Genomic DNA, 27,495 nt, shown 5'->3' with positions numbered 1-27,495 from the left:
TATTATTTTCCACCAAACCATCCATCTTCTTTCGCTTATCCGAGGTCAGGTCGCGGGGGCAGCAGCCTAAGCAGGGGAAGCCCAGACTTTCCTCTCCCCAGCCACTTCGTACAGCTCTTCCCCGGGGATCCCGAGGCCTTATCTTGTGACTTGAAATTTCTTACACGTAGCCCAATGTGCTGTACCAAACGGCAGCTGTAACTTTCCGGTGTTGAGCTCTACGACCATGAAATTCGGTACACATGTTTGTGGGACTGACAATCACATTAGCAAGATCGGTTGAAAAACATTGGCTTCTTTAAACATTAAACAACACAACGCTTATGCAGGGGCACGGGTGGGAAGTACAGTATTTTCCGGCAATTCTCAGTTCCTTGCTGGATGAGTCTACACGTATCTCTTATGTGTGACTGCCATCATATTGCAGTCTACACTTATATCTTATGTGTAACTGCCATCATATTGCAGTCTACACCTATGACTTATGTGTGACTGCCATCATATTGCAGTCTACACATATCTATTATGTGTGACTGCCATCATATTGCAGTCTATACCTATGTCTTATGTGTGACTGCCATCATATTGCAGTCTATCCGTATCTCTTATGTGTGACTGCCATCAGATGGCAGTCGACACCTATCTCATATGTGTGACTGCCATCATATTGCAGTTTACACCTATGTCTTATGTGTGACTGCCATCATATTGCAGTTTACACCTATGTCTTATGTGTGACTGCCATCATATTACAGTCTACACATATCTATTATGTGTGACTGCCATCATATTGCAGTCTACACCTATCTCTCATATGTGACTGCCATCATATTGCAGTCTACACATATGTCTTTTGTGTGATAGCCATCATATTGCAGTCTACAGCTATCTCTTATGTTTGACTGCCATCATATTGCAGTCTACACCTATCTATTATGTGTGACTGCCATCATATCGCAGTCTACACATATGTATTGTGTGTGACTGCCATCATATTGCAGTCTACACCTATGTTTTATGTGTGACTTCCATCATATTCCAGTCTACACCTATGACTTATGTGTGACTGCCATCATATTGCAGTCTACACCTATCTCTTATGTGTGACTGCCATCATATTGCAGTCTACACCTATGTCTTATGTGTGACTGCCATCATATGGCAGTCTACACCTATGTCTTATGTGTGACTGCCATCATATTGCAGTCTACACATATGTCTTATGTGTGACTGCCATCATATTGCAGTCTACACCTATGTCTTATGCGTGACTGCCATCATATTGCAGTCTACACCTATGTCTTATGTGTGACTGCCATCATATTGCAGTCTACTAGTATCTCTTATGTGTGACTGCCCTCAAATTGCAGTCTACACCTATGTCTTATGTGTGACTGCCATCATATTGCAGTCTACTAGTATCTCTTATGTGTGACTGCCCTCAAATTGCAGTCTACACCTATGTCTTATGTGTGACTGCCATCAAATTGTGGTCTGCACATATCTCTTATGTGTGATTGCCATCATATTGCAGTCTACACCTATCTATTATGTATGACTGCCATCATATTCCAGTCTACACATATCTATTATGTGTGACTGCCATCATAATGCAGACTACACCTAAAGAATGAATGGGGCCATGTATCGTGACATGGTTCCATTCATTCTTTCCTTAACAAAGATCAATCGTCCTGTCCCCTTAGCAGAAAAACAGCCCCAAAGCATGATGTTTCCACCCCCATGCTTCACAGTAGGTGTGGTGTTCTTGGGATGCAACTCAGTATTCTTCTTCGTCCAAACACGACGAGTTGAGTTTATACAAAAATGGATACATGGATGATACAGCAGAGGATTGGGAGAATGTCATGTGGTCAGATGAAACCAAAATAGAACTTTTTGGTATAAACTCAACTCGTTGTGTTTGGAGGAAGAAGAATACTGAGTTGCATCCCAAGAACACCATACCTACTGTGAAGCATGGGGGTGGAAACATCATGCTTTGGGGCTGTTTTTCTGCTAAGGGGACAGGACGATTGATCCGTGTTAAGGAAAGAATGAATGGGGCCAAAACCTCCTTTGAATGGTTGACCAAATACTTATTTTCCACCATAATTTACAAATAAATTGTTTAACATTCCTACAATGTGAAATCCTGGATTTTTTTTCCACATTCTGTCTCTCACAGTTGAAGTGTACCTATGATGAGAATTACAGACCTCTGTCATCATTTTAAGTGGGAGAACTTGCACAATCGGTGGCTGACTAAATACTTTTTTGCCCCACTGTATGAGTATCAGTATCCGATCCGATTCAACGCCATAAAACCGATTGAGTATCCTCTCCAAGGATCTTCATGAATTGATACCGTGAGGGGACGGCGGCGAACCGTGAAGTCGGCGTGTCTTACGTCCACAACAAAGGAGGAGCGGGTAAATTAATTAGTAAGCAGCCTGATAAAAGGGGGAAGAAAGAAAGACGGGGGATAGATAAAAAGAGGAGATCCTCGGAGGGAAACATCTTTCCATTTCTGTCTCGTTGCAACTTTTGCTGCAGTCTCAAAGTGAGTGTGCGTAAGTCAGCGGCGTGGCTCCGCTGGGAAGAGTCGCTAACAACACGCCTCCCCGTCCCCGACCTCCATCCCCCTCCAGCGAAACCCAACGTTCCCCCTCTCTCTCTCTCTCTCTCTCTCTCTCTCTCAACCCGCATGCTGCACAACATGCATTCATTAGCTATTGTGCGCCTTGAATAAAGAATACCGCATCCTCCCGCACATTCGGGAGCAGGCTTTTTTAAGGGCGGGGGAGGAGGTGTGTGTGTGTGTAAAGAAAAGAAGTCACAAAATAATTTATAGTGCTTGTTTGCGGCTTTCTCTCGTGCACGTGAAAAATGTCATTAAAAAAAATTGGGATTCAGCCTCACAGGTATGAGGCGTGTGCGTGTTAAAGGCCTACTGAAATGAGATTTTCTTATTTAAACGGGGATAGCAGGTCCATTCTATGTGTCATACTTGATCATTTCGGGATATTGCCATTTTTTTGCTGAAAGGATTTAGTAGAGAACATCGACGATAAAGTTCGCAACTTTTGGTCGCTAATAAAAAAGCCTTGCCTGTACCGGAAGTAGCAGACGATGTGCGCTTGACGTCACGGGTTGTAGAGTTCCTCACATCCTCACATTGTTTACAATCATGGCCACCAGCAACTAGAGCGATTCGGACCGAGAAAGCGACGATTTCCCCCTTAATTTGAGCGAGGATGAAAGATTCGTGAATGAGGAAAGTTAGAGTAAAGGACTACAAAAAAAAAAAGAGAAAAAAGACGTCAGTGGGAGCGATTCAGATGTTATAAGACACATTTACTAGGATAATTCTGGAAAATCCCTTATCTGCTTATTGTGTTACTAGTGTTTTAGTGAGATTATATGGTACCTGAACGTCGGAGGGGTGTGGCAGCGGGTGTGGTGACCGGCAGTGTCTTTGAAGGAAGCCACGTTTCTCGACGAAGCGAAGCGAAGGCAGCCGTTGGGGTCGGTCTGAGCTTTTTTCCCCCCTCCTCCACGGTGGAAGCATCCCACGTTCGGGGGAGGCCGGTCGGAGGAGGCAAGAGAGTCCATAGCTGCCTCTTTGACAAGGTACATGAGGAACGACGCAAGCTATCCGCTCATGTCTACGGTAAGAGCCGACTTATTACCACAATTTTCTCACCAAAACCTGCAGGTAGACATGTGGTTTTGAATCATGTTCGCTTGACCGCTCTGTTCCATAGTAAAGCTTCACCGTCATCTTTAGGGGATGTAAACAAGGAAACACCGGCTGTGTTTGTGTTGCTAAAGGCAGCCGCAATACACCACTTCCCACCTACATCTTTCTTCTTTGACGTCTCTATTATTAATTGAACAAATTGCAAAAGATTCAGCAACACAGATGTCCAGAATACTGTGGAATTATGCGATTAAAGCAGACTACTTATAGCTGTGATCGGAGCTGGAAAAACATGTCCGCTACAATCTGTGACGTCACGTGCACGATTCATCATACGCGTCATCATACCGCAATGTTTTCAACAGGATACTTCGCGCGAAATTTAAAATAGCAATTTAGTAAACTAAACCGGCCGTATCGGCATGTGTGGCTATGTTAATATTTCATCATTGATATATAAACTATCAGACTGTGTGGTCGGTAGTAGTGGGTTTCAGTAGGCCTTTAACTGGTGTGGTATTGTCCAGACCAGGCCTGGGCAAATATTTTGACTCGGGGGGCCACATTTAGAGAAAAAAATGTGTCTGGGGGCCCGGTACATCTGATTTTTAGGAACAAAAATACACAACCTCACAATAATGTCTGATTGAATGCTAAAAACATTATGACAGACCGCCTTAAAAAATGTAATGTCATTTTAAATTTTCCTACGATCGATGAAACACGGAATATCGACAAAATACGAATGTCACACCCGCTTTTGTTCAACATATTTTACAATCGAGTGAAATGCGACAAAAATGCAACAAACAGTGAAATATGAACGCGAAGGGTACAAAATAAATCCCACCTACAATCTGATATATCTGATTCATCACTAAACTTTAGAACTTTGTTGTGAAAATCTCCTTCCATGTATGTAGAAACGCTTCCCACCCACACTGGTTGGTGCCTTGTCTGACCTGCTGTGACGTATATTACCATAGTAACGAATTAGATGACTGTGGAGAGGCGGAGCCGACGGTCCGACAGACAGGCAGGGCGCGCTGGATGGCGGCGAGGAGGCGGGGCGTGCCGGGAGCGAAGCCACAAACGAGATCAGGTGTGTGGATCGCGCACCTGGACACGATTAACGTATCTCCTCTCGCTGTATAAAAGGGGAGAAGGCGGAAAAAACGGGGCTGGTGATGGTGCGGAGCGAGAAAAAAACACATGCAACGACGGAGACAAGAAAAGGCGGACTGAAGTATGTGCTGCTGAAAAGCAGACGGCGGAGCGAGCAGCAGAGGGAGACGGGAGACGCAGCGGAAGAGCGACCCGACCGCAGACAAGCTTGTGTGGGAAAATAAAGCAAGTCAAACATGCTCGAAGTCATGTCCTTCCTTGGTAGTCCATGGAACCCGCAAGACAACGGCGTGAGACCGTCTCAATGACCATAGTAACTAATTAGATGACCATAGTAACTGGTATATCATCCAAAAGCGCAGATTCCTACCATTGAAATACTTTGCATAGTCCAAGACTTACAGTCATTAGAAATCATAATGGCAGCTACACTTTCCATTTTAAAGATCTAAAAAAAAAAATATTTGGGAATGTCCGGCGGGCCAGATTGAAAAGCTTAGCTTTAATTTGCCCAGGTCTGGTCCGGACTGTAACTTCTGTATTCATCCAAACACAAATACTTCAAAGGCCAAGAACAAATCGTGGAGTTCGAACTATCATCGGGCAAGAAGTCAGACAACTTTATGATCAACTCTACAAGTGTTTCTAATGCTTTTTTCAGGAGTTAGCCAAAGAAGCACATTTTTGATGATTATACAAAAATATACAAAACCCAAAACCAGTGGAGTTGGCACGTTGTGTAAATGGTAAATAAAAACAGAATACAATGATTGGCAAATCATTTTCAACTTATATTCAATTGAATAGACTGCAAAGACAAGATACTTAACGTTCCAACTGAGAAACTTAATTTATTTTTGCAAATAATTACTAACTTACAATTTAATGGCAGCAACTCATTGCAAAAAAGTTGGTAGAGGGGCATTTTTACCACTGTGTTACATGGCCTTTCCTTTTAACAACACTCAATAAATGTTTGGTAACTGACAAGACCAATTTTAAACATTGTGGTATTTTAGGCTTCATAATGCACCACACATTGTGGTCTGGACTACAGGCAGGCCAGTCTAGAACCCGCACTCTTTTACTATGAAGCCACGCCGTTGTAATTGGCATTGTCTTGCTAAAATAAGCAGGGGCGTCCATGATAACGTAGCTTGGATGGCAAAATATGTTGCTCCAAAACCTGTATGTACCTTTCAGCATTAATGGTGCCTTCAAAGATGTGTAAGTTACCCATGCCTTGGGCACTAATACACCCCCATACCATCACAGATGCTGGCTTTTAAACTTTGCACCTATGACAATCCGGATGGTTCTTTTCGTCTTTGGTCCAAAGGACACGACGTCCACAGTTTAAAAAAACAATTTGAAATGTGGACTCGTCAGACCACAGAACACTTTTACACTTTGCATGAGTCCATCTAAGATGAGCTCAGGCCCAGCAGAGCCGGCATCATTTCTGGGTGTTGTTGATAAATGGCTTTGACTTCGCATAGTAGAGTTTTAACTTGCAGTTTACAGATGTAGCGGCAAACTGTAGTTACCGACAGTGGTTTTCTGAAGTGTTCCTGAGCCCATGTGGTGATATCCTTTACACACTGATGTCTCTTTTTGATGCAGTACCACCTGAGGAATCGAAGGTCTGTAATATCATCACTTACGTGCAGTGATTTCTCCTAATTCTCTGACCCTTTTGATGACTTTACAGACTGTAGATGGTGAATTCTCTAAATTCCTTGCAATAGCTGGTTGAGAAATGTGGTTCTTAAACTGTCGGCTAACTCATTTGTTCACAAAGTGGTGACCCTCGCCCCGTCCTTGTTGGTGAATGACTGAGCATTTCATGGAAGCTGCTTTTATATCCAATCATGGCACCCACGTATTTTACCAATTAGCCTGTTCACCTGTGGGATGTTCCAAATAAGTGTTTGATGTGCATTCCTCAACTTCTTCAGTCTTTTTTGCCACTTGTGTCAGCTTTTTGAAACATGTTGCAGGCATCAATTTCCAAATGGGCTAATATTTGCAATACAAAACAAAGGTGTCTAGTTTGAACATTAAATATCTTGTCTTTGCAGTCTATTCAATTGAATATAAGTTGAAAAGGATTTGCAAATCATTGTATTCTGTTTTTATTTACCATTTACACAACCTGACAACTTTACTGGTTTTGGGTTTCTAAACGCGGAAGTTAAGAACTTTAGTTCCTCGGCTGTAACACTACTTGCTACGCTTCATTAATACTGCAAACAAGAGTAAACGTGAAAGACTGTGAGGAGAAAAAGAAAAAACAAGACACTTCCGAGTCAGAAAAATTGTCAAGCAGACACCAAGTGCAGTTAAGGATGCAGACGGGCGATAAGAGACAAAAGTAAAAGACGATGGTTTATTGATTTTGTGTCTCCTATAAAGCTAAGTGCACTTTGCTCTTTGCTCGATTGCAACATCTCTTATATCCCAAGAAGGAAGAACTTTGAACGCTGCCTCGTTCTTACTTCACACCACAGTAGTGAAAGTGTGTGTTCTTGTATTTCTACCCTTTTTGAGACATCAACAAGGAAAAGTAGCTTCTATATGAGGAGGTGTGAACAAGTGAGGACATAAATCATGCTCCTAATACGGAAAACCATTGCATCTAATATGAGGGTGGTTCCAAAAAGGAGGGATTTTTCAAATTGACTGCGTGTCGGTTTTAAAAGTGCTCCCCCTCTGGTCAACATATGAAACAACAAGTGTGTGTAAGAAATTGAAATGCACCCTCTTTGGCAAAAATTAATTAAAAATAAATAAAAATGTATATAGAGACATACTGTAATACTTGAAGTAAATATTGAAGATTAAAAACTTATATGCACAGTGGAAGAGTGGCCGTGCGCAACCCGAGGGTCCCTGGTTCAATCCCCACCTAGTACCAACCTCGTCGCGTCCGTTGTGTCCTGAGCAAGACACTTCACCCTTGCTCCTGATGGGTGCTGGTTAGCGCCTTGCATGGCAGCTCCCGCCGTCAGTGTGTGAATGTGTGTGTGAATGGGTAAATGTGGAAGTAGTGTCAAAGCGCTTTGAGTACCTTGAAGGTAGAAAAGCGCTATACAAGTACATTTATTTATTTATTTATTTTATAAAAATTAAATTAAAAAAGCAGTCTTTTTCTCATCATGTGTTGACTTTTTTCTTATAAAGTTGGGAACAATTTCTCATATTCTTTCTGTTTCTGTAAAATTGCAAAATTTTCCCGTAAAATGATTACCTTTTTATGTAAAAGTATTACTTTTTAATGCAATATGGCAATATTTGTCATACAAAATTTTGACTTTTATCAAAATATGGCCAATTTTTTGGTTGTTCTTGTAAAACAGTGACATTTTTTTGAGTAAAATTATGACTTTCGTCTTTAATTTTGCCAAGTAAAATTCTATTATTATTTTAATACTGCCAGAATTGTAAAGTTTTCTTATAAAATTGTGACCTTAGTCAACTCTTTTCATAAAATGGACAACATCTTAAGCTTTTCTTGTAAAATTGCGACTGTAATTGAGTAAAATTCCAACTTTTATCATAATGCTGCACAAATGTTCAGTTTTTCTTGTAAAACTTTGACTTGCGTTGAGTAAAATTGTCATGATCCGCTACCCGGATCGTAGACTTTTGGGGATTTTTGAGTTTGTTTGTGCACTTCCTTATTTACCTTGTTATCATGGTTTTTGTATTTGTTCCACCTGCTACTTTCGGTTGACGCGCACCTGTGTTAAGTTCCTCCTTAGCTTCCCGTGCACTCGGCACGTACCTTTTGGATTCTTGCACTCCATGCTAAGTTGTAGCTTAGCTTCCCGTGCGTTCGGAACGCGTTTTATTTTATCAGTTTTTGTACCAGAGTTTTCATTTTTGTATTAAATCAAGCTCTCACCTGCTAATCCTGTCCTTCTGGTTGATCTGCATCTTGGGGTGACAAAACGCGCATCCAATATGCGCGCATAAGGTGACAAAAATGACGACTTTTATTGTAACACCGCCAAAATCTAAGTTTTTCTTGTGAAAATGCAACCTTTTTCACAACAAGCTTTTTTTATATTTGCATAGTATGTATATATTATTCATGTTGTGAATACAAATATTTATATATCTAGAAAGGCTGGTCCTGAAGAGGTAGGCAATTTTCGGAGGTCTCAAAAAGGTAACAAATACAAGTGTGTGTATGTGTGTGTGTGTGTATGTGTGTGTGTGTGTGTGTGTGTATGTGTGTGTGTGTGTGTGTTTGTGCGCATGTGTATAGCTATAGTGGAAAGGGGGGCCCTCACAACCTATTAACCAAACGTAGGCAAGACGTGTGTGTGTGTGTGTGTGTGTGTGTGTGCGCATGTGTATAGCTATAGTGGAAAGGGGGGCCCTCACAACCTATTAACCAAACGTAGGCAAGAGTGTGTGTGTGTGTGTGTTTGTGCGCGTGTGTATAGCTATAGTGGAAAGGGGGGCCCTCACAACCTATTAACCAAACGTAGGCAAGACGTGTGTGTGTGTGTGTGTGTTTGTGCGCGTGCGTGTGTATAGCTATAGTGGAAAGGGGCGCCCTCACAACCTATTAACCAAACGTGGGTCCACACAAAGTAGGCAATACGTGTGTGTGTGTGTGTGTGTCTGTGTGTGCTCCCATCTAGTGCTCGATATCTTTTTTCCATCACTCTAGCTATAGTGGAAAGGGGGGGCCCTCACAACCTATTAACCAAACGTAGGCAAGACGTGTGTGTGTGTGTGTGTGTGTGTGTGTGTGTGTGCGCATGTGTATAGCTATAGTGAAAGGGGGGCCCTCACAACCTATTAACCAAACGTAGGCAAGACGTGTGTGTGTGTGTGTGTTGTGCGCGTGTGTATAGCTATAGTGGAAAGGGGCGCCCTCACAACCTATTAACCAAACGTGGGTCCACACAAAGTAGGCAAGACATGTAAGTGTGTGTGTGTGTGTGTGTGTGTGTGTGTGTGTGTGTGCTCCCATCTAGTGCTCGATATATTTTTTCCATCACTCTAGCTATAGTGGAAAGGGGGCCTTCACAACCTACTAACCTAATGTGGGTCCACACAAAGTAGGCAATCAATCAATCAATCAATCAATCAAGTTTACTTATATAGCCCTAAATCACTAGTGTCTCAAAGGGCTGCACAAACCACCACGACATCCTCGGTAGGCCACATAAGGGCAAGGAAAACTCACACCCAGTGGGACATCGGTGACAATGATGACTATGAGAACCTTAGAGAGGAGGAAAGCAATGGATGTCGAGCGGGTCTAACATGATACTGTGAAAGTTCAATCCACAATGGCAAGACATGTAATTGTGTGTGTGTGTGTGTGTGTGTGTGTGTGTGCACGCACATTTGTGCGCGTGGACTGATCTTGCATCTGCAGTTGCTAATCCACATGTTGGCGGCGGATCGTGAGCATTTTAACAGATTACAGATCACAGCCTGCGGTGGCAGATTAGCTGGCAGATTGAACTGCGCCATCACATATACATCTGCCACAACCTAGGGGCTGTACGGTATATACCGGTACTAGTATAGTACCAGCGGGTACTAATGAATCATTTTTAGTATTATATTGCCTCTGAAACGTACCGGTCCCTCACACCCCCCAGCACCCGTGTTGGCGTCACCTCATGACATTGCTGGTTTACGAGTAGAGGAGCATGTTCGACAGCGCACAATCACAGAGTACTTACAAGCAGACACAGTGTGTAGACAGAAAAGGGAGAACGGACGCATTTTGGCTTAGAAATTAACGATAGAGGTGACGTTATAACACTAAAACACCCTCAGGAAGAGGTGCTTTATTTAAGACATAGTTAGCTAGCTAGCGGCTAACGCCCATACACAGTCTGCAGTGTTTTAGCTACTACTAAATCACTAATCCTCGTCTCCATGGCACCAAATAAAGTACGTTTCTTACAAGTTGGGGCGGTATAGCTCAGTTGGTAGAGTGCCCGTGCCAGCAACTTGAGGGTTCCAGGTTCAATCCCCGCTTCTGCCATCCTAATCACTGCCATTGTGTCCTTGGGCAAGACACTTTAACCCACCTGCTCCCTGTGCCACCCACACTGGTTTAAATGTAACTTAGATATTGGGTTTCACTATGTAAAGTGCTTTGAGTCACTAGAGAAAAGCGCTATATAAATATAATTCACACTTCACAAGTGTCATTATCACTGCAGGACGAGGAATAGCTAAACATGCTTCACAACACACCGTAGCTCACCGGCGCCACAATGTAAACAAACGCCATGGGTGGATCTACACCTGACATCCACTGTAATGATACCAAGTACTGAAACGTATCTAGGCGATAATACTATAATTCAGAAGTGTAGATAGAACATGTTAAAAGAGAAAGTAAGCAGATATTAACAGTAAATTAATACCAGTACTAATTTTCTACCGCTTGTCCTTAATAATGTTGACAAAATAATAGAATGAGAAGTGACACAATATGTTACTGCATATGTCAGCAGACTAATTAGGAGCCTTTGAATGCTTACCTACTACTAAAATACAGTTGTTTTGTAGTTGTCCCCCCCCGTCCCGTATCCTGAATTTGTATGTCTCAAGGTTGACTCAAAAACCAGAACCATATATGATCCGACCGGCGGCTCATAACATAATGGGCAAAAACAAATTGCAGTTTCCTTTTAATAATGGTTTGGAGTGCATGTGCTTGTCTTACCTACAGATTGTGAATAATGTGTGACATCTGCTGGGCAAGGTGGTGATGGCGCATTCTTTCAAGATGCAGTTTCGGGCTCGGACACAGCGTACAGGTAAGAAATAATGGTTTATTTAAACTACAAACAGGCTAAGAACAAAAACACTGGTGCCAGGCAGAAAAGGCAAACAAAGCGCTAGCATGTGAGCTAGAAAAACACAGGTGCATAGCGTGGAAGCCAGTAATAGCAAAGCAGGTTTTTACCGGAATACAGAAGCAGTGTCGTCACTAGTTGCGTTCAACAAAAGCTAGGATGCGAGAACGAGTCACAGAAAGGGCAGGCTTAAATAAGGATATTAATCAACAAGCAGGTGTGCGTCAAAAGCAAGGAACAGGTGAAACTTATAGGCAACCGTGGTGACAGAACAAACAAGGAAGTGCACAAACTAAGAATCGGAAGAGTCCAAGAACAAACAAGATACACAAAAGGACTCAAAAACCAAAACCATATATGATCCGGCCGGCAGATCAAAACATAATGGGCAAAATACCAAAAACAAAGTGCAGTTTCCTTTTAATAATGGTTTGGAGTGCATGTGCTTGTCTGTGAATAATGTGTGACGTCTGCTGGGCATGGCGGGTGGTGGTGCATTCTTTCAAGATGCAGTTCGGGCACGGACACAGCGTACAGGTAAAAAATAATGGTAAATGGTAAATGGGTTGTACTTGTATAGCGCTTTTCTACCTTCAAGGTACTCAAAGCGCTTTGACACTACTTCCACATTTTACCCATTCACACACACATTCACACACTGATGGAGGGAGCTGGCATGCAAGGCGCCAACCAGCACCCATCAGGAGCAAGGGTGAAGTGTCTTGCACAGGACACAACGGACGTGACGAAGTTGGTACTAGGTGGGATTTGAACCAGGGACCCTCGGGTTGCGCACGGCCACTCTCCCACTGCGCCACGCCGTCCCTAATGGTTAATTAAACTACAAACAGGCTAAGAACAAAAACACTGGTGCTAGGCAGAAAAGGCAAACAAAGCGCTAGCATGTGAGCTAAAAAAAAACACAGGTGCATAGCGTGGAAGCCAGTAATAGCAAAGCAGGTTTTTACCGGAATACAGAAGCAGCGTCGTCACTAGTTGCGTTCAACAAAAGCTAGGATGCGAGAATGAGTCACAGAAAGGGCAGGCTTGAATAAGTTTGGTAATCAACAAGCAGGTGTGCGTCAAAAGCAAGGAACAGGTGAAACTTATAGGCAACTATGATGACAGAACAAACAAGGAAGTGCAAAAACTAAGAATCAGAAGAGTCCAAGAACAAACCAGATACACAAAAGGACTCAAAAACCAAAACCATATAATGGGCAAAAGACCAAAAACAAAGTGCAGTTTCCTTTTAATAATGGTTTGGAGTGCATGAAAAAACAGCAGCAACAGAACCAATGTTGTCGTAGTGGTAAAGAGCAAACTGCTCGGTCCGCAATAACACGGTAAACAACGAGTGTAACATTCAGCTGCGTGGAAACATTTTTTAAAGTGCATGCATAGGTAGATAACGCGCATCGCTCATCATACTTCAAATCTTGTGTCATCCGAAAAAAAAAAAAAAGTTTTAAATCAGGAGGTTGCCTACAGCCACGGCCTTGTAGTATTTGACTCCTTAGTTCCTGGTGGCACTTCCTGTTTTTATTTTTCTGTGGTTGAATGAATAGAGACAATAATTGTTGTTATTGTCTTCTGGCACCTTCCAGATGGTATTTCGATGTTGTTGTACAACTATACAGATACATTAATTATTAACGTTCATAAAAAAAAATGAGGCTATGAAACAAAACAAAACAAAATTACAAACAGCTCTCAGTATGATGCAGTGCACTTCCTCTACACAATAATAAACAACATGTATTACATGCCGCCCCCGTGATCCCCCGGGACTGGAAAGCCTTGATATGAGGTGCACATACAGTACAAATAAACCCCCCCCCCTCCCCCTCCCCACAGGACTATGGTAATAACGTGATAATTAAGTGTAAAAGAATGCACGCAAGACTGTCGATCATTGGGAAGAGAGCAGTCAATTCTCACCATGGCCAACATTGACGTCCCTCAGTGACAAAAAAAAAAAGTGAACATTTAAGAGGCTTCTTAAATCACCTCGGAGTGCAGGGAATACTCTCATGCTGCTTTGCCTCGGAGTGTATGAATATGGACTTTTAAGGGAAACCAGCGCTTTTGCAGCATCTTCAGCTCCCTACTGAGGGATAAAGATGTCTTGTATGGAGTGAAATGACTGCCAAAACTCCACAAACAGTCAAAAATATTTTTACTCACGCCCAACGATTCGCAAGCAAAAAAAAAAAAAGACCCTATTTTGAGCAGGTTAAAAAAAAGAAAAAAAAACTGCAAGTAAAAAATGTATTGGCTAGGATAAAAATTGTTTTCTTCAATTTGGAAAATGACTTTGCATGGAGAATTTTTTTTAAATAATTCTTTGGAAGGAAAAAACGATTTGCAAGTATATAATCAATTTTCTTCAATTAAAAAAAATAAATTTGCATAAAAACTATTTTCTCTAAGTAAAAAAAAGATTTGCAAGTATAAAATCTATTTTTTTTATTTAAAAAAAGCTTAAAAAACTATTTTCTGTAAGTAAAAAAAAACGAGTTGTAGGTATAAAACAGTTTTCTTCAATATAAAAAAAAATCACGAGTATAAACACAAATTCTAATTAAAAAAATTACTCGCATGTACAAAATAATTTAAAAAAATGTGTTTAAAAACATTGTTTGCAAGTAAATACATTTGATTTACAAGTAGAAATAAAATCTGCAAGTAAAAAATGTATTCACAATTATAAAAACATTTCTTGCAATACATTTTATTTACAATTTAAAAAAAAATCTGCAAGTAAAGAAAAGATTTGCAAGTTTAAAACTGTTTTTTGCAAGTAATTACATTTGATTTACAAGTTTAAAACATTTATTCACAAGTATAAAAACATTGTTTGCAAGTAAATACATATGATTTACAAGTAAAACAAATTCTTCAAGTAAAAAAACGATTCGCAAGTATAAAAAAAAATTCTCTAGAAGTAAAAAAAAAACATTTGTAGGGTATAAAATCCTTTTTTTTTTTTTTAAATAGCTTACATTTTTTTTGTAAGTAAAAAAAATATTTACAAGAATAAAATATATTTTTATAAAAAAAATTGCTAAAAAATCGATTTTCTGTAAGTAAAAATAAAACGAGTTGCAAGAACAAAACTTTTTTTCTTTAGTATTACCTTATAAAATTCGAGGTTCAGACGCATGTTCGTCAAACTAATAATAATAATAACTGCTATAGCAGCCGCAACATTAATACGGCCACAACGACAACTCTTGCTGACCTACTGCCCTCGGTAATGGCACCATTCCCATAGTATGTGGGCTCTATTGATAACCTCACTAACAACTTTAACGACGCCCTGCGCGAAACCATTGATAACATAGCACCGCTAAAGTTAAAAAAGGCTCCAAAAAAGCGCACCCCGTGGTTTACAGAAGAAACTAGAGCTCAGAAATTATTATGCAGAAAGCTGGAAAGCAAATGGCGCACGACTAAACTTGAGGTGCACCATCAAGCATGGAGTGATGGTTTAATAACTTATAAACGCATGCTTACCTTAGCTAAAGCTAAATATTACTCAAATCTCATCCACCGTAATAAAAACGATCCTAAATTTTTGTTTAGTACGGTAGCATCGCTAACCCAACAAGGGACTCCTTCCAGAAGCTCAACCCACTCAGCTGATGACTTTATGCAATTCTTTAGTAAGAAAATTGAAGTCATTAGAAAGGAGATTAAAGACAATGCGTCCCAGCTACAACGGGGTTCTATTAACACTGACACGATTGTATATACGGCGGATACTGCCCTCCAAAATAGTTTATCTCGTTTTGAGGAAATAACATTAGAGGAATTGTTACAACGTGTAAATGGAATAAAACAAACAACATGTTTACTTGACCCTCTTCCTGGGAAACTGATCAAGGAGCTCTTTGTATTATTAGGTCCATCAGTGCTAAATATTATAAACTTATCACTCTCCTCGGGCACTGTTCCCCTAGCATTCAAAAAAGCGGTTATTCATCCTCTTCTTAAAAGACCTAACCTCGATCCTGACCTCATGGTAAACTACCGACCGGTGTCTCACCTTCCCTTTATTTCAAAAATCCTTGAAAAAATTGTTGCGGAGCAGTTAAATGAACACTTAGCGTCTAACAATCTATGTGAAACCTTTCAATCCGGTTTCAGGGCAAATCACTCCACGGAGACAGCCCTCGCAAAAATGACTAATGATCTATTGCTAACGATGGAGTCTGATGCGTCATCTATGTTGCTGCTCCTCGATCTTAGCGCTGCTTTCGATACCGTCGATCATAATATTTATTAGAACGTATCAAACACGAATTGGTATGTCAGACTTAGCCCTGTCTTGGTTTAACTCTTATCTTACCTGATAGGATGCAGTGTGTCTCCCAATAACAATGTGACCTCGGACTACGTTAAGGTAACGTGTGGAGTTCCCAGGGTTCGTGTCCTTGGCCCTGCACTCTTCAGCATCTACATGCTGCCGGCTAGTGACATCATACGCAAATACGGTATTAGCTTTCACTGTTATGCTGATGACACCCAACTCTACATGACCCTAAAGCTGACCAACACGCCGGATTGTAGTCATCTGGAGGCGTGTCTTAATGAAATTAAACAATGGATGTCCGCTAACTTTTTGCAACTCAACGCCAAAAAAACGGAAATGCTGATTATCGGTCCTGCTAGACACCGAACTCTATTTAATAATACAACTCTAACATTTGACAACCAAACAATTAAACAAGGCGACACGGTAAAGAATCTGGGTATTATCTTCGACCCAACTCTCTCCTTTGAGGCACACATTAAAAGCGTTACTAAAACGGCCTTCTTTCATCTCCGTAATATCGCTAAAATTCGCTCCATTCTGTCCACTAAAGACGCTGAGATCATTATCCATGCGTTTGTTACGTCTCGCCTCGACTACTGTAACGTATTATTTTCGGGTCTCCCCATGTCTAGCATTAAAAGATTACAGTTGGTACAAAATGCGGCTGCTAGACTTTTGACAAGAACAAGAAAGTTTGATCACATTACGCCTGTACTGGCTCACCTGCACTGGCTTCCTGTGCACTTAAGATGTGACTTTAAGGTTTTACTACTTACGTATAAAATACTACACGGTCTAGCTCCATCCTATCTTGCCGATTGTATTGCACCATATGTCCCGGCAAGAAATCTGCGTTCAAAGGACTCCGGCTTGTTAGTGATTCCCAAAGCCCAAAAAAAGTCTGCGGGCTATAGAGCGTTTTCCGTTCGGGCTCCAGTACTCTGGAATGCCCTCCCGGTAAAAGTTCGAGATGCCACCTCAGTAGAAGCATTTAACTCTCACCTTAAAACTCATTTGTATACTCTAGCCTTTAAATAGACTCCCTTTTTAGACCAGTTGATCTGCCGTTTCTTTTCTTTTTCTTCTATGTCCCACTCTCCCTTGTGGAGGTGGTCCGGTCCGATCCGGTGGCCATGTACTGCTCGCCTGTGTATCGGCTGGGGACATCTCTGCGATGCTGATCCGCCTCCGCTTGGGATGGTTTCCTGCTGGCTCCGCTGTGAACGGGACTCTCGCTGCTGTGTTGGATCCGCTTTGGACTGGACTCTCGCGACTGTGTTGGATCCATTGTGGATTGAACTTTCACAGTATCATGTTAGATCCGCTCGACATCCATTGCTTTCCTCCTCTCCAAGGTTCTCATAGTCATCATTGTCACCGACGTCCCACTGGGTCATTATTGTCACCGATGTCCCACTGGGTGTGAGTTTTCCTTGCCCTTATGTGGGCCTACCGAGGATGTCGTGGTGGTTTGTGCAGCCCTTTGAGACACTAGTGATTTAGGGCTATATAAGTAAACATTGATTGATTGATTGATTGATTGATTTACAAGTTAAAAATATATGCAAGTAAAAAATGTATTCAAAAGTATAGGAACATTTTTTTCAAGTAAATACATTTGATTTACAAGTAAAAAATGTTTTGTTTTTTTAAATTCTGCAATTAAAAAAAACGATTTGCAAGTAGGCTTCACGGCGGCAGAGGGGTTAGTGCGTCTGCCTCACAATACGAAGGTCCTGCAGTCCTGGGTTCAAATCCAGGCTCGGGATCTTTCTGTGTGGAGTTTGCATGTTCTCCCCGTGAATGCGTGGGTTCCCTCCGGGTACTCCGGCTTCCTCCCACTTCCAAAGACATGCACCTGGGGATAGGTTGATTGGCAACACTAAAATTGGCCCTAGTGTGTGAATGTGAGTGTGAATGTTGTCTGTCTATCTGTGTTGGCCCTGCGATGAGGTGGCGACTTGTCCAGGGTGTACCCCGCCTTCCGCCCGATTGTAGCTGAGATAGGCGCCAGCGCCCCCCGCGACCCCGAAAGGGAATAAGCGGTAGAAAATGGATGGATTTGCAAGTATACAATTTTTTTTTCTTCAATTTAGAAAATGATTTTGCATGGAAAAAAGAAAATAATTCTCTGGAATAAAATGTTTTTATTTAAAAGTATAAAGTAATTTTTTTTAATTAAAAAAATAGCTTCAAAAATATTTTCTGTAAGTAAAAAATGATTTACAATTATAAAATCCTTTTTTCAAATAAAAAAATAGCTTAAAAAACTATTTTCTGCAAGTAAAAATAAAACGATTTGCAAGTATTAAAAACAATGTTCTTCAATATTAAATAAAGCTATTCACAAGTGTGAACACAAATTCTTCAAATGAAAAAAAATCAACTCACATGTAAAAATACCCCAAAAGTTGTTGTACAAGTTAAAAAAAATATTCACAAGTATAAAAACATTTTTTTTAAGTAAAAAAATTTATTTGAAGTAAAAAAAAAATGATTATCTGTGGGTAAGAAAAAAACGATTAGCAAGTATAATTCTATTTTCTTCAATCAAAAAAATTAATTGCCACAAAAAAAAATATGCAAGTATAAAAAATTATTTACAAGTATAAAAACCAATTTCTTCAATTAAAAGACAAACAAATTCAACTGGCATGTAAAAGTCTAAAAAAAAATGTATTTATAAGTACAAAAGCATTTTTTGAAAGTAAAAAAGTTTTGTAAGTTAAAAAATACATATATATATGTTTCTGCAATTAAAAAAAAATTATTTGAAAGTATAAAAACTATTCTCTGCAAGTAAAAAATTGATTTCCAAGTAAAAAAAAATAATTTTGCAAGTAGAAAAAATGGATTTGAATGTATAAATACAATTATCCGTGATTACAAAATAATAAGCAAGTGTAAAAACATCCATCTAATATATCGCAAATGTTGTTAGTCTACAAAAAAACCTGAAAAATAAGTACAAAAACTATTTTTTTCAGTTAAAAAAAAAAATTCTCAAGTATAAAAACTATTTTCTTCATGTTAAAACTTTAGGCAGTGATATTCAACCATTTTGGCAGCAAAATTCCACCCAGAGTGATCCCCGCACTTGCACTCAGAGCACCCGTAATTTGCATTCTACATCAACAGGTGGTGCTGCTGAGTCAATTTAAGGCCGCCAGAGCTACTGTTATTTGCGCATGATGCCGTCCGCCAAAAGTAACAAAGAAGAAAAAGCAGGGTGGGGATTAAAATGGTGGACAGAAGAGAGGGTAAACTTAAAAATTAGCTCACAGGCTGGGCTGGTTCCATTTTCACGTCCACAGAACCAACAATACATTGACTAATTAGACAGCGATACAAACGCTGTATCAAAAAGTCTGCCATAAGACAGACCATATTATAATGCTGTCAGAGGTATTAAATCCAACGTACACTTTGCATATTTAACATCTTTTTTAAAGAGAATATGCCTCTTAAGTCACACAAATACATTGCCAAAAATGACATGAGCCAAGATATGCACAAATCTTCCAAGATCACAGAGACGTCAAACCTTTAAGTCACCCATTAATGTTTTCTGGAGAAATGTGCAAACATTTCCAATCATGACACGAGCCGAGATATAGACAAATCTTGCATTATCCCAATATTGTCAAAGAAGAATTAGCGATATAGTCGGCAACTTCAATAGTCAAACCCACAATTCATCCATCGACTAACCTCCAGGTCGCGGAAAATGCAATACCAAACATCATATTAGCTGAGATATCAACCAATCTCTCAAGATGGTAACATTGTCACAAAGGCATGAGTGTGAACCCTCAAAATCCAAAGCAATAGTTCGCAAATTCAAAACTAAGAAACTAAGATTTCTGGAAAAGTATGCCAATAAATCCGTGAACTATCTCTGCCATACTTGGCATGAGCTGAGATATCAACAAGTCTTGCGAGATTATAATGCTGTCAGAGGTATTGAATCAAACTTGCATCTTTTTTAAGACAAATATGCCTCTTAAGTCACAAAAATAGATTGCCAAATACTGTATGACATGAGTCGAGATATGCACAAATCTCCCAAGATTACAACTCTATCAGAGAAGTAGTACTGATAAAGTGGGGAACCTCAAAAGTCAAGCCTACAATTCACCCATTGATGTTTTCTGGAGAACTAGGCAATGAAATATATGGGAAAAAAAAACATTTCCAATCATGACACAAGCTGACATATCAACAGATCTTGCTTCATCCCAATACTGTCAGAAAAGAATTAGGGATATAGTCAGGAATCTCAAGCCCACAATTTATCCATCGACTAACCTTTTCCAGAGAAATGTGCCTCTCAGGTTGCGGGAAAAATGCAATACAAAACATCATATTAGCAGAGATATCAACAGATCTTCCAAGATGGTAACATTGTCACAAAGGTATTAGTGTCAACCCTCAAAAGCCAAAGCTATAGTTCACAAATCCAAAACTAAGAAACTAACATTTCTGGAAAAGTATGCCATTAAATCTGTGAACTATCTCTGCCATGCTTGGCATGAGCTGAGATATCAACAAGTCTTGCAAGATTATATTGTTGTCAGAGGTATTTAATCCAACTTGCATCTTTTTTAAGAAAATATGCTTCTTAAGTCACAGAAATAGATTGCCAAATACTGTATGACATGAGTGGAGATATGCACAAATCTTCCAAGATCACAAATCTATCAGACGTAGTACTGATAAAGTGGGGAACCTCAAAAGTCAAGCCTACAATTCACCCATTGATGTTTTCTGGAGACAAATGCAATGAATTCTGTGGACAAACATTTCCAATGATGATACAAGCCGAGATATCAACCGATCAAGCCTTATCCCAATACTGTCAGAGAAGAATTAGCAATAGAGTCGGGAACCTCAATGGTCAAATCCCACAATTCATCAATCGACTAACCTTTTCTAGAGAAAAATGCAATACCAAACATCATATTAGCGGAGATATCAACCGATCTTCCAAGATCGTAACATTGTCACAAAAGTATTAGTGTGAACCCTCAAAAGCCAAAGCTATAGTTCACAAATCCAAACCTAAGAAACTAAGATTTCTGGAAAAGTATGCCATTAAATCTGTGAACTATCTCTGCCATGCTTGGCATGAGCTGAGATATCAACAAGTCTTGCAAGATTATAATGTTGTCAGAGGTATTTAATCCAACTTGCATCTTTTTTAAGAAAATATGCCTCTTAAGTCACAGAAATAGATTGCCAAATACTGTATGACATGAGTGGAGATATGCACAAATCTTCCAAGATCACAAATCTATCAGAAGTAGTACTGATAAAGTGGGGAACCTCAAAAGTCAGGCCTACAATTCACCCATTGATGTTTTCTGGAGACAAATGCACTAAATTCTGTGGACAAACCTTTCCAATTATAATACCAGCCGAGATATCAACAGGTCTAGCATTATCTTAATACTGTCAGAGAAGAATTAGCGATAGAGTCGGGAACCTCAATGGTCAAAACCCACAATTCATCAATCAACTAACCTTTTCTAGAGAAAAATGCAATACCAAATATCATATTAGCTGAGATATCAACCGATCTTCCAAGATGGTAACATTGTCACAAAGGTATTAGTGTCAACCCCCAAAAGCCAAAGCTAGAGTTCACAAATCCAAAACTAAGAAACTAAGATTTTTGGAAAAGTATGCCATTAAATCTGTGAACTCTCTCTGGCATGCTTGGCATGAGCTGAGATATCAACAAGTCTTGCAAGATTATAATGCTGTCAGAAAGGTATTAGTGTGACTCCTCATAGTCAAAGCTACAGTTTGAAAATCCACAAATATTATGGCATTCTTTTTGTGGAAATACATGAAGTGAGTCCAGATATCAAGATCACAAAGCTGTCAAAGAAGTATTAAAAACAAAGTATAAGAAAAAAAAAAACTGAAGTCAAACTTATGATTTATCAATTGGTGAACATTTTCTGGAAATCAATGCATCTAAAGTCGTGGAAAAATAACCATTGCCAACCATTTTGTACAAAATGATCGGGCACTCCATTCCAAATGTACTAAAAAAACAAAACCAGTGAAGTTGTCAAGTTGTGTAAATGGTAAATAAAAACAGAATACAATGATTTGCAAATCCTTTTCAACTTATATTCATTTGAATAGACTGCAAAGACAATATATTTAATGTTCTAACTGAGTAACTATTTATTTTATTGTTTTTGCAAATAATCATTAACTTAGAATTTAATTGCAGCAAAACATTGCAAAAAAGTTGGTACAGGGGCATTTTTACCACTGTGTTACATGGCCTTTCCTTTTAACAACACTCAGTAAACGTTTGGGAACTGAGGAGATCAAGTTTTGAAGCTTTTCAGGTGGAATTCTTTCCCATTCTTGCTTGATGTACAGCTTAAGTTGTTCAACAGTTCGGAGTCTCCGTATTTAACGCGTCATAATGTGCCACACATTTTCAATGGGAGACAGGTCTGGACTACAGGCAGGCCAGTCTAGTACCCACACTCTTTTACCATGAAGCCACGCTGTTGTAACATGTGAATTGGCATTTTCTTGCTGAAATAAGCAGGGGCGTCCATGATAACGCTGGCTGGCTGGCAAGATATGTAGCTCCAAAATTTGTATGTACCTTTCAGCATTAATGGTGCCTTCAGAGATGTGTAAGTTACCCATGCCTTGGGCACCAATACACCCCCATATCATCACAGATGCTGGCTTTTGAACTTTACGCCAACTGTATAACAGTCCAGCTGGTTCTTTTCCTCATTGGACCGGAGGACACAACTTACAGTTTCCAAAAACAATTTGTCAAACCACAGAACACTTTTCCACTTTGTATCAGTCAATCTTAGATGAGTTTGGGCCCAGTGAAGCCCACGGTGTTTCTGGGTGTTGTTGACAAATGGTTTTAGCTCTCCATAGTAGAGTTTTAACTTGCACTTACAGATGTACCGACCAACTTTAGTTACTGACAGTAGTTTTCTGAAGTGTTCCTGAGCCCATATGGCGATGTCCTTTTTACACTGATGTCAGTTTTTTATGCAGTACCCGCCTGAGGGATCGAAGTTCCCGGGCATTCAACGTTGATTTTCGGCCTTGCTGCTTAAGTGCATTGATTTTTAACCTTTTGATGATCATACGATGGTGAAATCTCTAAATTCCTTGCAATAGCTGGTTGAGAAATGTTGTTCTTATACTGTTTGGACAATTAGCTCACGCATTTGTTGACAAAGTGGTGACCCTCGCCCCGTCCTTGTTTGTGAATGACTGAGTGTTTCATTGGCTTTTACACCCATTCATGGCAACCGCCTGTTCCCCATTAGCCTGACCACCTGTGGGATGTTCCGAATAAGTGTTTGATGAGCATCCTTCAACTTTCTCAGTCTTTTTTGCCACTTGTGCCAGCTTTTTTTAAACACGTTGCAGGCGTCAAATTCCAAATGAGCTAAATATTTGCAAAAAATGACACAGTTGGAACACTAAATATCTCGTCTCTGCAGTCTTTGCAATCGAATACGTTGAAAAGGATTTGCAAATAATTGTATTTAGCTTTTATTTACCATTTACAGAACGTGCCAACTTCACCGGTTTTGGGGTTTGTATTTCGGCTACCCTACTTAGGATGTAAAATCCAACATTTTGATGTGTTAAATGTGTTTGTTTTGATTTGAAAAACGGGCTTTGGGCTCGGCATTGTGGGTAAAAATCATTTGCCGTTTGTCGACGACAAATAAACTCTTCAAGGCTACTTTTGCAAAGGCTGGAAGACTGTTAGGCGACAAGAAGGAGCTTGAAGTGATTTATATTCAGCGCCGCACACTCCTAAAACAGCTTTTTAGTGCACAAATCTAACAAAAGCAGCACTGGAGCAGCAACGTGACTTAGGGGACACACAAGCGGGGGGGGACTGGACTCCCTTAAGGAGCTTCAGATTTGAACGAGGGCAACAGAAAGCACTCCTTCATTTTATTTTCTTCTTCCCCCTCTTTCTTTCTTTGAGCTTCCTAACAATTCTTGTGGGGTTACTATGACGACCTGGTTAGCCTGCTGGGCCCATGCAAGCAGAAGTAAGAAGAAGGACGTTAGGCGGTAATGTGTTTGCGGGGACTTTGAAGTAACGCAACAAGAAAACATAATTGGCGAATGATTCATTTCACCTTTTATGTGAATAATAAGTAAGCTGCAGTTCAAAAAGTGGCTTTAGCTGTATGAAATATTTAGTTTAAACCCTTTGTAGGGCACACATTTTGTCGACTAAGACATGCTCTTTTGACCTAAACTCATACAAATGAATATCTAATGAGCCACTTCAAGCAGGGAGAAAAAAATATATATATACAAATACACATACATAGACACACACATACATATATGTATTATATGTATGTATGTATATATATATATATGTATATATATATATATATACACATACCTACATACATACATATACACTTATTTACATACACACACAAACATTCAACATATATATATATTCATATATGCATATATACACATATTTACACAGTTTTATATATGTGTATATATATATATATTTATACATATACATGTAGACATACATATATATACATATATATATATATATACACATACATACATATACACTTATTTACATACACACACCAACATTCAAAATATATATATATTCATATATGCATATATACACATATTTACACAGTGTATATATATATATATATATATATATATATATATATATATATATATATATATATATACATTCATATACATACATGTCTATACATATACACACATACTGTACATATATACACTGTACATATATACACATAAATTTATATGCATATATATACATATATATGCATATATACATATATATTATATATACATACATATATATTATACATACATATATATTTATATACATATACATATATACATACATATATATTTATATACATATACATATATACATACATTTATATATATACATACATATATATACATATATTATATATATACATACATATATACACATATATATATACATACATACATTCATACATTATATATACATACATATATATATACATACATATATTATATATACATACATATACATACATTCATACATTATATATACATACATATATATATACATACATATATTATATATACATACATATACATACATATATATATATACATACATATATTATATACATACATATACATATATATATATATATATATATATATATATATATATATATATATATTACACATGTCTATCTGGATTGGCTTTGTGATGAGGACAAGCAGTACAAAATGGATGAATGGATTGATACATATACACATGTATACATACACATACATATATACAGATATATACATATACATACATATATAAATACATATATACATATGCATGTATATATGTACAAATATACATACATATATATATAAATATCTGCATATATATAAATAAATACATGCATACATATGTATATATTTATGTATATTATATATGTTATATATATATGTATATATATTTTTTTTTTTTAGTTTTTTTTTGAGGGGGTGTAAAACTTACTTTAATGAAAAATCCCAAAGAATAGCAGATAAAAAAAAAACTTACACTCGACCTTCCCATGAGTGAGTTTATCGACACACGGGGGAAACAACCCTCAAAAGGCTCAAAAGTACTTCACAACTAAAATCAAAGTGTTTTCCCTTCATCCTTGAACGCGCACGGCAACTAACTGTACTTCCCACAATTTGAACGGACCAAACATTAGGGACGGCCACACTCCGGTCTCCCCGGCCCAAACACACCACCGACGAAGACCACAGCTTCCCTAATAAACTGGCAAGTGTTGCGCATCCTCTCCCTCAAAAGCGCACCCGCTCGATAAACCTTAACTCATTTTCCCCACACACACACACACACACACACACACACACATGACCGTGACGAGACACATCGCTGGCAAAACCTCCGCACACTAAGCAGGCCACCGCCTCCGCCTCTTCATTTCTGCACAACCGACCGCGTCGCTCCGTTTGACCGACAGGAAGTGAGAACATGCCTAAATAAACTTTATGGGCACATAATAAGCACTTTCAATCGTCAACCCTTCACGCACGGCCACAGGCTGAAGAATGCAGCAGTCTTGCATCCCCACCTAATCACACACACACACCTCGCCTATATGTTGCATTGCCCCCCATTCACACACACACGTAGCTATAAACACGCGTGCACGACATCTCAATGCTGCAGCGAATATTGCATTGCAGTGAGTGGAGCATCACTTTGCCGCTCCATTCTAGCACTCACCTTTGCACCTTGCAGGCAAAAATCAGCACACTTACTTCCCATGTTCAGTTCAAAAAAACACCAACAACAACAACAAAAAAAAGGTTTGTTCTATTTTTTTTTTCTTTTTTCTTAGAATCCAATCCAATCCAGTGTGTGTCCCCCTGGTTCATTCACACATCCACAGAGAGTTGGAGCAGGGACATTTATAATCCAGTTGTCCATCCCAAGGAGACGCTTCCTCACATCTCTCTCTCTCACTCTCTTTTTCTTTCCAAAGACAGTCTCCTTCCCCCCCCTCCAAACTATGCCTAGTCTTCTTTCAGCGCCTTTTCCTCACTATCCTCCCTCCTCTCCTCTGCCGTGCTCTCCCTCTCCGAGGTTGCCTGGTTACCGCCTTCCTGCCTCACGCCAGCCAATCACCAAGGAGGGCTCCTCTTAACCCCTCCGCTGCTGGACTGTCCTATTTGCAGCTTTCAAGGGAAGTGGGGAGGGGGTGGGGGGGTATATTAGCAAAGTGTAATGAGGAGGAGATGAAAGGAGGAGAGAAATTGGATGTGCCTCCCCAACTTGACCATGAGGAGGGGAGGATTACTCGGCCTGTCCTGGTTCACATACAGAGGGGCAAAAAAAAGTATTTAGTCAGCCACCGACTGGGCAAGTTCTCCCACTTAAAATGATGACAGAGGTCTGTAATTTTCATCATAGGTACACTTCAACTATGAGAGACAGAATGTGGAAAAAAAATCCAGGATTTCACATTGTAGGAATTTTAAAGAAATTATTTGTAAATTATGGTGGAAAATAAGTATTTGGTCAACCATTCAAAGCGCTCACTGATGGAAGGAGGTTTTGTCTCAAAATCTCACGATACATGGCCCCATTCATTCTTTCCTCAACACGGATCAATCGTCCTGTCCCCTTAGCAGAAAAAACAGCCCCAAAGCATGATGTTTCCACCCCCATGCTTCACAGTAGGTGTGGTGTTCTCGGGATGCAACTCAGTATTCTTCTTCCTCCAAACACGATGAGTTGAGTTTATACCAAAAAGTTCTATTTTGGTTTCATCTGACCACATGACATTCTCCCAATCCTCTGCTGTATCATCCATGTATCCATTTTGGTATAAACTCAACTCATCGTGTTTGGAGGAAGAAGAATACTGAGTTGCATCCCAAGA

General features: G+C 39.4%; 1 protein-coding gene across 5 annotated transcripts in view; it reads right to left on the bottom strand.

The window, feature by feature from the left end:
* Nucleotides 1-27,495, bottom strand: part of dab1a (DAB adaptor protein 1a) — a 708,809-nt gene that overhangs the window by 277,619 nt on the left and 403,695 nt on the right. For all 5 annotated transcript variants that reach the window (XM_061888190.1, XM_061888192.1, XM_061888191.1 and 2 more), the window contains exon 6: nt 26,337-26,920. The gene's annotated coding sequence lies outside the window, so the exon portion shown is untranslated. The remainder of the gene's footprint in view (nt 1-26,336; nt 26,921-27,495) is intronic.

Source organism: Nerophis ophidion, linkage group LG26, assembly GCF_033978795.1.
Source record: "Nerophis ophidion isolate RoL-2023_Sa linkage group LG26, RoL_Noph_v1.0, whole genome shotgun sequence".
Taxonomy (NCBI): domain Eukaryota; kingdom Metazoa; phylum Chordata; class Actinopteri; order Syngnathiformes; family Syngnathidae; genus Nerophis; species Nerophis ophidion.
The sequence above is the reverse complement of the archived record's forward strand: the minus strand, read 5'-3'. Positions and strand labels throughout refer to the sequence as shown.